The sequence below is a fragment of the Salvelinus sp. IW2-2015 genome, unplaced genomic scaffold, assembly GCF_002910315.2.
Source record: "Salvelinus sp. IW2-2015 unplaced genomic scaffold, ASM291031v2 Un_scaffold1060, whole genome shotgun sequence".
Taxonomy (NCBI): domain Eukaryota; kingdom Metazoa; phylum Chordata; class Actinopteri; order Salmoniformes; family Salmonidae; genus Salvelinus; species Salvelinus sp. IW2-2015.
The window spans coordinates 39,870-45,032 of record NW_019942712.1 but is presented as its reverse complement, the minus strand read 5'-3'; positions in this window follow the sequence as shown (position 1 = coordinate 45,032).

Below are 5,163 nucleotides of genomic sequence, written 5' to 3'. Positions count from 1 at the left end.
CCCAGCGGACCCCATAGCTGCATGATAGACTATTCTGCTCTCCAGAGGACCCCATAGGCTGCACTGATAACTAAATTCTGCCTCTCCAGAGACCCACTAGGCTGCGATGATAGACTAGTTCTGCTCTTCTCAGAGGGACCCTCATAGCTGGCATGGATAGAACTAGTTCTAGCTCTCCAGAGAGACCCATAGCTGCTGGATAGACAGAGTTAAGTAAAGACTAAATGATGAAACTGAGACGATTAAGAACACTGGCGGATATCCGGGCAAACTGAGGGAGTAGATTCAAATTGAATATGTTTTGAAAGTATAAGGCTGCTGCTAGGAGACCAAGAATCTAGAGTAGTAAGATGGGTTTCCCTTACATGGCTAGAATTCTTTATGTACCCAATTGGGGAGGTAGATGAATGTCCGTGTTTAAGATTAGCTCATTAGCTTCTCTGTTAGCTTTCCACACATTTACTGACATGTGGTAATAACTTCTAACTACTGGTCCGGCGCCGACAGATGCTGGCCGCCTCGCTGTCGCTTTCCCCTAAAACCTATGCATGTATGTTTGTTTTGTTATTACGTGCGATGTACGGAACATAGACAAAGCACAAGCATTTCGGCTACACTCCGATTAAACATCTCTAAACCATGTGTGATGTGACAAATATAAAATCTTAGATGTATTGAAATGGTCCAAACACAATAAAGGCATTTTTTTAGAGTCAAGCCAGAAAATAATACATCGTTATCTAATTGTGAAACTATTGACTCTCTATAGCGGCCAAGGAACAGAAGCCTCTGGTTTAAACCAGGTCTTCAGGAATTTATTAGGACATGATAGGTGATAACATTTTAGATGGAACTGCAAGTGGTTCAACCACTTGCTTGGTTCCATAGCTAAATCCTTCCAGTTATGTAATAGAAGTTAAATGCCTAACGTTACCCTGAATAGTGAATTTCTGTCCCCTACGAATGTTGCTCCTCTTGTCGAGATCAGCGGTGCCTTCGTAGTATTTCGCCTGGTTGGAAAGAAAAAATAGCATCTCCTCGAGGGATGCCATTGAAGTGCAAGCTACGTACAAACAGAAAGCTACAAAAACAGTTAGCTAGCTAGCTAACGTTAGCTAAAACAAACTGTCTGGTTAGCTAGCTAGCTAACGTTAGTTAAAACAAACTGTCTGGTTAGCTAGCTAGCTAACGTTAGCTAAAACAAACTGTCTGGTTAGCTAGCTAGCTAACGTTAGCTAAACAAAACTGTCTGGTTAGCTAGCTAGCTGACTAGGCAGTCTGATGTAAGTAAATAAGTAACGTACAGTAGCTAGCAATTTCAATCCAAAAACAGCTTAAATTATTTATTCCTATTTAACAATATTTTGTAATATGAAGACAAATATCTGGTAAAGGTAAATAAACACATTGTAAACTACAGGCTACTCCTGTATCTACCTTGTACAATATCGTAATCTTTGAATGAAGTAGCGAACCCATCCACATTTACAATTTTATTTATCAATTAGCTACATAATAGTAGCACATACAGTTACATTATTGTTGAATAGGCTACTCCTGTATCCACACTATATTAGGATACCGTTATGATTTCATTATTGTAGAATAGGCTAGTCCTGTATCCACACTATATTAGGATACCGTTATGATTTCATTATTGTAGAATAGGCTAGTCCTGTATATGGACGTCATAGAGAGGCTGAGACGTGCTGGGCAGTGGACGTCACAGAGAGGCTGAGGCTGGTGCTAGGCAGTGGATGTCACAGAGAGGCTGAGGCTGGGCAGTGAACGTCACAGAGAGACTGAGATTGGTGCTGGGCAGTGGCCATCATAGATAGGCTGAGGCTGGTGATGGGCAAGAGTGTGCTATGTGTCTGGACTGTCCGTCTGCCCGTCATCACACACTGTGCACACGTCTACTGCAGAGGCTAGTGAGCTGGTGGAGTTTCTTCAGGAAGAAGAGGAGAGTAACCTCTCAGAGACCTGTCGGAGCCGCTCCAAGGTGGAGGCTCTGTCTAGCCTGCTCAGACTGCGCAGTGAGGACAACAACATCAAGAGTCTGGTTGTCTCTGTTCACACACTTCCTCACTCTGCTGGAAGTCCCACTCAGGGAGGACAGTTTTCAGGTTTGTGCGCAGATGTGAAAACAAGTATCCCAATTGTCATACTGAGTAAAAAATAAAGATACGCTAATAGAAAAGACTCAAGCAAAAGTGCCCCAAAATCAGCCAGCGTAAAATCCTACTTGAGCACCAAAGTCTAAAATAAAGTATTTGGTTTAAAATTATATTTAAAAGTCCATGCAAAAAATGTAAATGCCCACTTGCTAAAATATAACTTTAAGTATCAAAAGTAAGTAAAACTAATTTCAAATTCCTTAAATAGCAAACCAGACTTCACAATTGTCTTGTTTTTTTAAATGTACATATAGCCAGGGCACACTCCCAACACGCAGACAACCCTTGAGCCACAAGGCGAGACCCAGATTCAGGCACAGGAGGCAGATGGCGTTGGGACTCGTACCAAATGTTTAATAATCCCCAAAGGGTAGGCAAGGAGAAATGGTCGTGGACAGCAAAAAAGCGTCAAAACCAGAACAGGAGGTTACAGGTACAGAGGTACATAAAAGGTACAGAGTGGCAGACAGGCCTCATGATCAAGGCAGAAGGAATCGCAGGCAGGCAGTACAGGGAGCCAGAAACACGCCAACGTCCTAAACCGGGCGAGGACATGAACAAGGAGACCCTCGCAAAAGAGTACAGGAAAAAACCACAACTGATTGACTTGACTAAAAATAACCAAGACGAACTGCACCAGAAGAGACAAAAACACAGGATAAATACACTGCGGAAAATAAGCGACAACCTGGAGGAGTGCAGACAATCACAGGAACAGGTAAAACCAGCATCAGGCCGTTGACACAGGACATAATGCTACAAACAAAAGCATTGCGCACCCTTAGTGGAGGCCGCCAATCAAGAGCAGTAGGGATGCGCATTTGATAAGTGCCGAGTGGACTTATTTTTTCTGTCCTGCCTAAGCATTCCAAAGAACTCAGTAGTTTAGCGTGTCAGGGAAAAGTACATGGAGTAAAAAAGTACATTATTTCTTAACAGAAACCAGTGACAAGAAGTAAAAGTAAAATGTTGACAATAAGAGTAGTGAAATATGTTAAGAGTCCGATATGTATCAGATCACATCTCCAAAACAATATGACCTATACCGAGCCAAGTCCACTCATCACAATACTTTGTTTTACGTTCCAAGTACTTACAATCCTACTATAGACATCAATTCAATAAATCATAGTAAGCCCATATTCATGCAGAATCAAGGCTAAACAATAACCATAACATTGCGTACGATAATTATAGCACGGTAACAGAGTAATAAATACTAAGCAATTGAGCTACTCAAAATGCCACACAACTAGAGAAGTCTTGAGACCTGGTCTTGATGCAGTGTTCCCATATGGACAACAGGACGAAAAAGTGAGTGAAGACAGAATGAAATGATGAAGGAGAACATTTCTAATGTGGAAAATATATCATCTAACAGCTACAACCCAAACAGAATGCGTTTGGAGTATCCCGTGCTGTAGTTTCTGAGAATGAGGGTGTCATGCAGTAGCAGGTTATCATGGCATGATAAACCAGTTGGACAATACAAGCATCTCTGCCTAATCATCTAGGGAACCCATTCACAGGCCTCTTATTTCTACATCTTGAACATTTCTGACCAAATGACATGGTCACAGAATTCTGAGCTTTGCAACATGACAATAATTGAAAGGCCAGAAATAAATAAGTGAAGAGCATTTTATTGTTGAGTATAGTTTATGTGATTTCCATGACTGCTCATCACGTGTATTCCTCCGTGGGTCTCCTTGCTCGTACCCTCTGCCACAACACAGCATAGTTCAGCTTAATATGTTTGGAGACATCGAATCGCAGCATTCAAAATCGCGAGTACATATAGAACGTGAGAATCGCAATACGTATGCGTATCGGCACCTAAGTACGTGGATGTCAATTGTCAGGTCCCTTGTGATTCAAGTACATATCGTATTGTCCCAGGTTCCTGTGATCAAAATACATATCGTATTGTGATGTCCCACTGGTGATGTGCAATACATATCATACTTGACGGTCCCGTGGTGGAACAATAAGAGTTCGTATTGTGAGGTCCGGTGATCGAAATAACATATCATCATCTTGTCACGGTCCCTGGTGATTCAACATAACATCTCGTATTGTCAGGATCCCTGGTGATCTCAACTACATATCGTTGATTGTGCGGGCCCTGGCTGTTCAATACATATCATATTTGTGAGGTCCCTGGCTGATTCAATACATATCTGTATTGTGAGAGTCCCTGGTGATACATAATCATATCGTATTGTGATGCCCTGGTGATTCAATACATATAGTATTGTGATGTCCCGGTGACTACAATACAATCGTAGTTGTCAGGTCCCTGGTTGAATACAATACATATCGTTGTTTCAGGTCCTGTGTGATACAATACATATCGTATGTCTAGGTCCCTGGTGATACAAAACATAATCGTTATTGTGAGGTCCTGGTGATTCAATATCGTATACGTATCTGTGAGGTCCCTTGGTGAACAAATACAATATGTCGTATTGTCAGGCCCTGGGTGATTCAATACATGTCGTATTTGTGATTCCTGGTGATTCATACATATCGTATTGTGAGGATCCTGGTGATACAAATACTATCGTATTGGTGAGGTCCCTGGTGATTCATACATATCGTATTGTGAGACCCCTGGTGATTCAATACATTATCGTATTATCAGGTCCCCTGGCGTGATACAAATACATATCGTAGTTGTGAGATCCTGCTGATCACAGTACATATACGAATTGTGAGACGACCTGTGTGATTCAATACAGTATGTATTATCAGGTCCCTGGTGATAAGCAAAACACATATCGTATTGTGAGAGTCCCTCGTGATTTTTTTTCTTTCTGGTTTGTCAAACTTTATTCCCACAAACACATTTGTAGATATGCCTATCACACCCTCTGGCTTTTGAATACGCAGGGATGATCAATGAGCTGCCGGTGTTATTGCCTCTGGATACTCCCAGGATCTCTTGAAGCCCGCTCTTCCGCTCCCAGTCACGTCCAGACGCACA